Raw genomic sequence first — 11,032 nt, 5'->3', positions numbered from 1 at the left:
GTCAACTTTAACCGGAATGGGCACAAAAACAAGAATTATGTCAGCACGATAGGTTACAACCCTCAAGTCGTGTGCTAGTGATAAACTACAGGTTTTATCCTTGATTAGTTCTTGAGACTTTCAAGACCTTTAAGACTCCCACTGTCCTCTTAACATATAAGACTCTCTTGCCAAGAACCATTCCTTGACAAACAAATATTCAAGAGATAGTGCGGATTCTTCTTAAGACAAACACTTCACACAATTGGTCTTTGTCTTTTCCAAGACATCACAACTTCCCAATTTCAAATGTACAAGAGTAAGAAACATTTTACTCTACATTTGACAAGTGTTATAAACCTTTCGATATGTCACTCAAGTTACAATTTTGGACCATCACTCTGAGAATTGTTTTGGAACGAAGTATAACTCATCTTCTTGATTTTAACCATTCCAACAATTCATGATTCCTCTTCTTAGCCATAGGAATGCACTAATATGTCCTTGGAGGATCAATTGTGATATGGTTTTACATAATCATTAAGATGATCATAAAACACGATACTAAAGTACTCTCCCATCTTTTCAGATTTGAGAAACTCTTATCCTTCTGCCTAATTTGATTCTTCTCATTCGTTCTGCCATATATTGAACCTTTTTCCAATGTTTCAGAATTATACTTAAACTTGTAAGCATAACCATGTTTACTAAACTTTAGTAAATCATGACGAATAGTCTTATCGATCTTTGTAGTGGATCTTGACCAGCACACACCTAGTGTACCCGATCCCCTAGTCCTTCACTTTACTCACATATACATGTGAACAAGGATTAGTCTTAATTTTCCAATGATGAAAATTCCCATTCATCATACAATACAACTTGCATGATTCCAAGTTCCTGTCCAATTGAAACTTGGGTGATGAAAATCTTTCCTTATTTGGTAAATTATAACACTACAACGAAGGAATCAAATTCATTCTCCAATATTGCTTTTAATGGAATCATATAAACAACAATTTTCTATAAATGCTATTGTAAGGAAACTTAAAATAAATAAAATCAAAAAGTCTTTCTTTTATTTTAAAACTTGCGGAAAAACTTATCCTTACAATGTATTTACAAATGACAAACATGTTGTTATCTATTCCTAAGCAATTTATCATAACTCTTAAGCAGCAGCTCAAATTCCGATCTTCGAACCATGCGATCGAAATCCATATTCACGATCAGAATCAGCTTACTCTTCTTTTAAGCTTCCACTCTTTTCCTTCGATTCTACAAAACATCAAAATGTGACTAGTCACATCATGTATTAAGAATCTCCAAATAGGAACTTAATTGAGTTAGATTAGTGGGCTTTACCGGAAGTAGAGTCAAAACCTTTTGGTTTTACTATCCTTATGATCTTTCAGGTAAATAGGGCAACTTCGCAACCAATGCCCCTTCTTTTGGCAAAGGAAATATATGGATTCTTAGGAAATGATACACGAGACTATCTCAGACTTAGTCTTTCTCTTTACCATTGGGTCAAATGACTTGACCATGGCCGACCCCTTTCCATTGGGAAGAGAAAGCTTTTCTGGACTTCTAATGTTACAATTTTTGATGTCCATGGAATTTAGGAAGTTGATCTTCCAATTAAATTTGCTTTACCAGTACTCCAAATCATTGCTGATTCAGCAGCAACAAGCAAATAGGTAAGATCATTAAGGGTCATGTCATGGTCTGTCATACAGTAGTCCTTAAGGAACTCACTATGTGACTTAGGAAGTGATTGAAGAACCTAGTCAACAACCAACTTCCTAAAGACTATGACACCCAACTCTCCCGGGTTGTCAATATGTGACTTCATCTCCAAGATATGTGCACACATAGACTTTCCATCTTGCCAATAGGGCTTGAGTGACCTAGAACTTGTGGGTTAGGGATAATTATTGGAGGAGGTGGAGGAAGTGAAATATGATTTTCTTGTCCCATTAATGCACACCAAATGGATTAATCTTTCACCTTTGATTGCCATGTGGGATATTATATTCATTAGGAAAGCTTGTTCCAAGAAATTTGGGAAGATCATAGTTGTCTAATCTAGACATCTACAACGGGAGAAATTCAAGTTAGTTGATTCAAGTCCTTAATATAACACCCAATATGAAATATTAAAGTCTCGGACCCAACACAATATTTTATAACTTGGAAGAGGGATCCGTAGTCCAAGTTATAAAATATATGTAGGTATGTAAATGACGATTTACCAATTTCCACCATGAAAAACGAAATTGTTCATTAAGTTTTAATTGGATTGAAACTCCTATATATTTATAGATTCATTGAAATTTTTAATGGCATGTTTAAATGTCGATTGTGCCTCTCAAGTTTGTGACTGGGATGCCGAGGATCACAAACAAGGTGTGAATAACCATGCAAATTAGTTTGGTACACCAAATGTTAAAACCACCTAATCAATGTGTCGGTTAACCACACACGCTCTATTGATCTATGATTAACATCAAGCTAACCTTTTCCATGCACTATCAGTCCCGATTAGTGTGCCGGTTAACCACACACGCTCCACTAACGGCTTAACAAGGTGTAAAGTGCAATTTCATGGGTTAGCACCATATTCACATTTTCCTAAAGTAACTAAGATTGGGAATTTACAAGTGTTTAGTTACTTTATATTTATCATTATACTTTTAATGAAGGGAGAATTACAGTCCTATCCTACCCGTTCGGCTAACGACCCTCCACCAGTCAAGGAAGCGGTGGGTGAGAGTGGACACCCATTAAACTGTATTTTATAGGCAGTAACCTTATCCCCCCTTATAGACCGACTTCGTAAATGAGGCCTACTAGCGGTAAGACTGACTTTACTCTTATACATATATATATATATATATATATATATATATATATATATATATATATATAAATATTAAACCCATAATATTATAATAGTATAAGGGTTGAAGTTTAAACTATTTAAAATTCTAGGGTTTGGAACTAAAGTATTCAAAAGTGCAACTTTACAAATTCCAAAACTTGAGGGAAAGTTTTGAACAATTCAGGAAACTTTTGGAATCCATAACATATGAGTTTAATATAGGTTTTAAAGACTTTAATGAAGAGACTTTTGAACATCCATAACTTGAGGACAAGTTATCGAGTCCATAAAACTATTTATGAGAAAAGACTCTTCAATTATGTAACCTATAGCTTTAATGAAGATTTAACACAAAAAACTTTTGGTTTTACATAATTTGAGGACAAGTTATGGAATCCATTAAAAAATCATTAAGATCATCAATTCAACTAACAAGCATGTCAAGAAAAACTATGATCTAGATTAAACTCATATGAAAAAGACAATTGAAATCAAACAATTTTCATGTAATTAGCCTAACCATAAAACTAATACAAAACATGAAACTTTTGATAATTATCTTTTGAATTGGATTAGAATGATCATTACCACATAAAAAACAGGTTTATAAGTTCAAAAACAGCTTAGGGTAATGATTCTAGTCCAATTCCATCCTTAAAAGTCGAAAATCTGCACTCTAGGCCTCATACTCGTCGAGTGTATGAACCTATTCGACGAGTAGGATGATTTTGATCATGGACTCGGCGACTCCCCCACTGGAGTCAGCGAGTCCACAGTCCAGACAGCCAGAAAATTGATTTTTTTAGCAATTTTCATCAAGTATAAATGAAAGCAAGCCTAGGCTCTGATACCACTGATGGGTTTTGAGCATTCTAACACTCCTATGGTGTGTATGCAACCCTATATGCTTTGGATCTATTTTTTCTCTATTATACATGCAAATATACAAAATTCCAAAGCATCATCCTAACTAGCTTATTATGGAGCAACTATACTACAAAAGTCTAGTTAGATGACATACCTTTTGATGGAGCTTGAAGTCTTGAACCTTTAAGAGCTTAGTGCCCCAAGTGTTTCACCTCAAATGGTTCACACAACACCACCAACAATTGGAATAACTTGAGAAGAAGGTTACTTTGGTTCACTCTTAGAAATCGGCTTTGCCCTCTAGTGTACACACTAGTGCCATTTCATGAACCATGGGGTCCTTTATATAGTGTGGCTCATTTAGGGTTACACCATGTAACTCATGAATTTCCATTTCCTTCATGATCCATGGGTTTTTTAACCTCCATGGAGTATCTGTGGGTTACCACATGGGTTAAGCCCAACATGAAGGACAATGGATCACAAGCCCACATATATAAGAATGAATGATTTACATAATCAATCCCCATATATTTAATTAGTCTCTTTTGATCAGAAAATTAATTCCAAATTAATTCTTGATCAATACTAATTAAATAATATGATTTCATATTAATATATTAGAACTTATAATATATTAATATAAATCATAAATAACCTTTTTCTCATTTTGTCTATCCAATTGTTTCGATGCCATGCAACCCAAATGGACCATGCTACTCTCGGGTCGAATACATACCAATAATAGTCATGGCTTAGACATCTAATCCAACAGGTTGAACTTTTGAGCAAGGGCTGGATGAATGACAACATCAATCTTGGCAAAGTCGCAAACTTCGCATTTTAGGTACTCACAAGCCTTTTCATACGTAATCTTTATCTTGGGATGTTTTTCAGACTTTATCTGAAATACCCTATCAATGAATAATACCTCCTCCGGATTCATGCAGGGAAAGTCTGCTTGAGTTCGGATATACTCATCACCTCTTCTTGTCAGTGTCCACTGAACAAAGTTTGACTTCATAAATCTTCTGATCTTATAGCTCGTGACTCTGGAGGGTCTATCGTTAGAACAAATGCTTTCGAATGATGATCCATGCTTGGCATGAAGACGACTGAGTCATTCAAACTCAAGGGGCAGTCTTTGTTCATCTGGTAGACTGCGATCGAAGGATTCAAAGACACTGAAGAACTTGGCATTGGGAGAGATTGGGATATCCCAATATCCATCCCAAAGGGGTTCAACATAGGTCAAAACTGGCCTATAGTCGTCATCAAGTAGTCTTCTACTAGGATTAACCTATGAGTTGATCAACGTTTCATCCATTGTCATATCAAAACCATGTTCTCTCCTGATCATTTCTGTAAATTTTGCTGCTTTCCAGTCTTTCTACCTTTGTTGGGTTGTGGGGGAGTCATTGGACTGTTCGGATGACATGGTTGGCTCCAGATTTTTGAAGTGTGGTGTAGTTTCTTGACGAGGTGGGGATTGATGAGTTTCTTGAATCGGAGAGTGTTCTTGACGTGGTGAGTGTTATTGTTCTTGATGTGGAGGAGATTGATGAGTCTGAACTGGAGAGGGAAGCTTGTGTACATCCGCAGTTTGGATTTGAGTTTGCTGAGAAGGGTGTTGTTGAGTTTCGATCCTTGGTGGTAATATATGAAAGTGAGATGGACCGAAGGTTAGAATGGGAATTGGTTCAGTAGATTGATGATGTTGTGGATTTGAGTCTTCACTTCCCCCTTTTGAGGAAGCAACATCCTGTTGCTCCTCAAACCATTGACGGAGGCCATCAATCTTGGAGAATGCAGTGGTAAACTGAGAATTGATCAGATCCGAGAGTTAAGTGTTGGAAGGAACTTCGGTATTAAACAGCAAGTTGTAGATTTCCTTGGTTAACCGCAAGATTTCATCAACACTGGAGTTAGCCGTGAGAGAACGTCTCAGGCCGTTGATTGTGGTTTGGAGCACAGAGAGAGCTGATTCATATGCATTGTGCGTTTCCTGGACAAGATTCTTGGAGGAGATAGCTTGATTCTCCAAGGTAGATTTGAGCTCATCCTTGAGAGAAGTGACTTCCTTTATGATATGTTTTGCGGTAGAGAGAAATTGTTTATGATCAGCAGTTTTGTTGTTGTCAAGGGCTCGAATACCCATTTCCACCTTTAGAGAGAGTATTTCAGCAGCCAGTATTTCTCTAGTCTCTAGTCTCTCAATACTTTCTGCTAGGGACTGCATACCACCAATATCCGACTCTTGTTGTTGGGAACTGGTGACTGCAGCCAAAATCTTGTCAACTTTGGACTGAAGAGAGAGAAATTCCTTTCAGGATACAGCGAGCTTCTTTTTCTTCTTTTTCTCTTTGGGCTTGGAGGTGGAGTGTTGAGAACCACTGGACTCTTCATCTTCATCAAAGATCATAACAAAATCATCGGAGTGAGCAGGTTGATCAACTTCATCAATTTCAAGATCATCGAGTCTGAGCGTTGGTCCCAAACTGATTGCAATTGCGGTCCCGTCTTCATTGGATCCTTGTGCGACTGCAGTCGGGAGACGTTTAAATGAACCAACATTGTGAAGATTCTGAGCATTTTGCACCGTTGATTCCATGCGAGACATCCAGTCTTGATTTCGTAGAAGATCATAAACAGCCTTGGCGTTGCTGATGGAGTCTGCCCAATATTTGGCAACTAATTAAATCTCTTGCTCTTTCTGCTGCTGTTGCTTGATTTGCTGATCGTTACATGCTTGAAATTCCCTGCAAAAATCTTCGTATTTCTTGATACCAGACTCGGTAGTGGGACGATCCTGAGTCCAAGTACCATCAGAATCATAACCGTCAAATCCTTGATTTCGCACCGGGGTGTCCCCCGGTTTCGTGGATCCTTGCACATTTGTTCTCACCACGCCTAAACCACTTGGTTGTAATATAGGCAGAGCAGGATTTCCCAGGATTCCTTTGTCTCCTTGACCCGAAGTCAAGTCTGGCCTCGGCCTGGTTCCGGAAAGGGGAAGTTCCCTGCAGTTGGGTGGGTGTATCATGTGTTTGGGTTACAACAAGAAGGATGGAGCGCAACTCCTCTGGATCAAATATATGAAGGCGGGATGCCCTGGAGACCTTAGGGCGAATAAAACCACTGATATCCTCTTGGGATCCTGATGGGGTTGTGTCTCCATGTTCAAGTGAAACAGATGTACTTTCTACATCTGAGTAGCTAGAGAGGGTTGAAACAAGTATGCCTGCGGGAGCACCAAGGACTACCAAAGTCTTTTGAGAGACTGCGGTATTTGTCGGGTCACGCAATCGCCTCTGGCTAGGGATCGTCTTCTGTCTTTTGTGTCTGAGAAGTGGAACGGAGTCATCATGAGATTCTTTGTCTATATTGACAACAATATCATCTTGAGAGTTGGAGGCGGAGTCAGGAGCGTCATCCGAAGATTCGATGACCCTGGTCTTGCGTTTCTTAGAAGAAGTTTCACGTGCCCTGGCTTTGCTGTGGGGATCTTTCTTGGTGTGAACAATCTTCTTTCATTGTGTTGTTGTGGGAGGCTTGGATTGTTCTGTTGTAGGAGGGACTGAGGCAAGAGCGGATTTTGAAGGGCCTTGGGTTGCGGAGGTAGCTATAATTTGCTGACTGGGATGAGGCAGGGAAGAATGGTATGGTGCAATACCATCCGTAGCCTCGAGATGATCAGTGACTTCTTGGGTTTCAAGTCCAATAGACTGGAGAATATGTTCAAGTATTCGTCTGAGAGGTCCAAAAATTGACTGGTCTTTGGAAAGAGTGTACCTTTTCAAGTCTCGGGTGACAAAGAAGTTGATGTCATCACCCATACTGAGCTTTGCATCCATGTGAAGATCCGAGATACAGAGAGACCCGAAGCGTGCAAATGTAAGTTCAGTTGGGTCTTCTCTTGGATTCTCCTTGGGAACATACTGGAGGAAATCATCCCGGAGGATCTGTCCGTAGTTAACAGCATTCCGAGTGAAAATGCTCCACACAATTTCTAATAGTTTTAGACCCATGTTGTCTATGCCTCTGGTTATTCCAGAGAGACTCCGAATGATGAAGTGACAGACAAATTGCCAAACCGTAGGGAGTTTGTTCTTCTTGAATTCTCCAATTCCCTTGATCCTTTTCTGATAACGCATCTGATACAGGGTTGAAGTGATGTCGTTAAGGCTTGGAGAGTAGACTCTTGTCGACGGAGGAACCCTTAGATTGCTTTCAAGAATTTTTCTTTAGTCAAGATGGCCAAAGAATCATCGATTAAGTTCAGATGAACTTCTTGCATATTGTTTATTGGGCGAAAGGCTGAGAATGCACTCTTGAAGAGAGTTGAAAGAGGAACAACATCTGTAAAAGAGTCGAAGGCTCCAAACAGTGGATGAGATGACAAGAACTTGATCATCATTCGAATTGATTCGTTGTAGGACGGATGATCTTCAAAAACAACCCTAAAATTGCTTGAGGCAGTCGTCGGCGATAGGTTCTTCATTGTGGAGTCGGAACCAGTTGGTTGAACCGGCATAGAAGCTTTGGATTGCTTTTTTGAAACTCCAGATTTCACCATTTTGAAAAGGTTAGAGAACTTGCAGGAAAACAGTGAGCAGGAAGGTGAAGAAGAGAAAGATCGTCTTAGAGTGTAGAAAGCGTAAAGCTTTCTTGGGAGGGGGAGTTGAAAATCCATTATCAGCCATTCATAAAATGAAAAGATTTATTAATTTTTTTCAAATATCGGGCATTTAATGAATGTCGGCCCACGTTTGAAGATCGTGTGGAGGGGGAGTTGAAAACCTGTTGGGTAACTGGGAAGTGGAAACGTATTAGACATCTTGGGGTAAGGTGATGTGATAAAAAAAGGTAAAAGATTTCTTTTAGGGGTAAAACGAATTATTTGTCATTTAACCTAAAATAGGTCCGACAAGAAAAAGGGTGATTTTGAAAGAAACTGAAACATTGTATGCTACAAAATGATTCATTTTTTGAGAATATTTTTCTTATTTAGTGAAGATCATTAAATAGCACACAAACACAATAATATCAGTGGGTTTAAAAGGTTGTTGAGGATTCATTCAATGCGACTGCGAACGGAGTACTGACTACGGTGGAAGGCAATGTAATTACGGTAGCAAGATCTGAAAGGGACACTTGGTGGAAAGTCAGAAATAAAAAACAATAAAGGCCAAAAGAATATAAGTATGATATATGGTTGTGGTATACAGAGTGTACTGAAACCATGTATGATAGATATATTGTGATAGGACCGCAACGGAGACCAGAAGTGGTCTGCGGTACCTATCAATTTAAAAAGAATTGTGGGTCCGGATTCATCATCCCTAACATTTGCAGAAAACTGTTGAGCTTTGTTGCATTAAGAGCCTTTGTAAACACATCAGCAATCTCTTCGTGAGTATTGACAAAAACTAGTTCAATATTAGCTTTGAGAATGTGGTCTTTGATGAAGTGATACTGGAGTTCAATGTGTTTCGTCTTTGAGTTATGAATCGGATTGTGAGAAATCACAATGGCACTCTCTGAGTCACAGTCAATCGATATCCGCAACATTCTGTATCCGTAGTCCATCAGTTGGGTTTTCATCCACAAGACTTGAGAACAACAGCTGGCTGTGGCCACATACTCGGCTTCTGCGGTAGATAAAGAGACACAATTTTGTTTTCTTGAGGACCAGCTAACCAGTCTTCCTCCAAGAAATTGACAACCACCTGAAGTACTCTTTCTATCCAATCTGCATCCGGCATGATCTGCATCGGTGAAGGCTTGAAGGATGAAGTCGTTCTATACAGGATACCAGAGGCCTAGAGCTTTGCTTCCTTTCAAGTATCTGAGGATTTTCTTAACTGCGGTCAAGTGCGATACTTTGGGATCGGCTTGGTATCTAGCGCATAAGCCTGTTGCGAAGACAATATCTGGTCTTCTTGTAGTGAGGTACATCAAAGAACCAATCATTCCTCTATAAGTTTTGTGGTTTACTGATTCTCCGGATGGATCAGTAGAAATCTTATATCCGAAGGCCATAGGAACCTTCGCTGAGGAACAATTATCCATTGCGTATTTCTTCAGTAGTTCAGAGGTGTACTTTTCCTGATGAATGAATATCCCTTGAGGTACTTGTTTCACTTGGAGTCCTAGAAAGAAGTTAATCTCTCTATTCATGCTCATTTGGAACTTGGTGGTCATGAGCATTGCAAATTCATCCACCATCCCCTGCACTACTAGAAAAACAGCCTTTTACGACGCGCAATGCGTGTCGTAAAACGCTCAGACGACGCGCAAATGCGTGCCAAGGAAGGCCCTGTCATAACGAGAGTGCGCGTTGTCTATTTACGACGCACATTTACGACACGCATTTATGACACGCATTTACAATGCGCAGTTATGACATTCAATGTGTATCAAGGAAGGCCCTGTCATAAAGGAAGACGACATGCATTTGCGTGTCGTAACCTTACGATGCATGTGTTTATGACACACAATGCGTATCAAGGAAGCCCATGTCATAAATGAAGATGACACGCATTTGCGTGTCATAAACTTCAGTAACCATTTACGACGCATCTTTACGATATTCATTTACGCATAATACAAAAATATGTAAACAAATATATACCAAAACAATGAATTTCATCCAATAAGATCATGTCAAAAAATTGTAATACATTGATATTAAGAGGGTCTAATTGTACATTGTTATTAAGAGGTTTTCCCTAACTATATAACCTAATACTACATTGCTATTAAGGGACACCTTCTGCAATGTAATGCTATACAAACTAAAAATATATACACAAAGATGATAAACATCAAATTCCAACTAAGTAGAGTTGCATCTTGCCTTTCATAATTCTTTAAGACTAATGAACCCCTGCTCCGATAATTCTTGTGACCTGATCAAATAAAAGTTAAAAAATTAATATGCTAATATAATTATTAGAAGAATCAAACATGGAATGTTAGTTGTAAAAGACAAAATTAACCTTTTCTCCATCCAAAGAATGTGGGATTTGGTATAAATACACTACAATATGAATTACCTAATATCAACAATGACAATCACAAATGTTGGACAAGTTATACGACACATCTAATGATTTAAGCGTAATCCAGCAAAACATTTTATCTCAAACTAGTAGAGGCAATCATAAGACATTATCACTTTTATTTTAAGCGGTAATTCAAACAAATAAGTTACAAGATGGAGATAATTATTTACAGTTATTGGTGATTCAAATCAAATAGGTGCACAGAAGAGAAAAGCAACAAGTACCTCTAGACTGG

Source organism: Lactuca virosa, chromosome 4, assembly GCF_052849685.1.
Source record: "Lactuca virosa cultivar CGN04683 chromosome 4, Lactuca_virosa_CGN04683_v6, whole genome shotgun sequence".
Taxonomy (NCBI): domain Eukaryota; kingdom Viridiplantae; phylum Streptophyta; class Magnoliopsida; order Asterales; family Asteraceae; genus Lactuca; species Lactuca virosa.
This window is presented reverse-complemented; position numbering follows the sequence as displayed.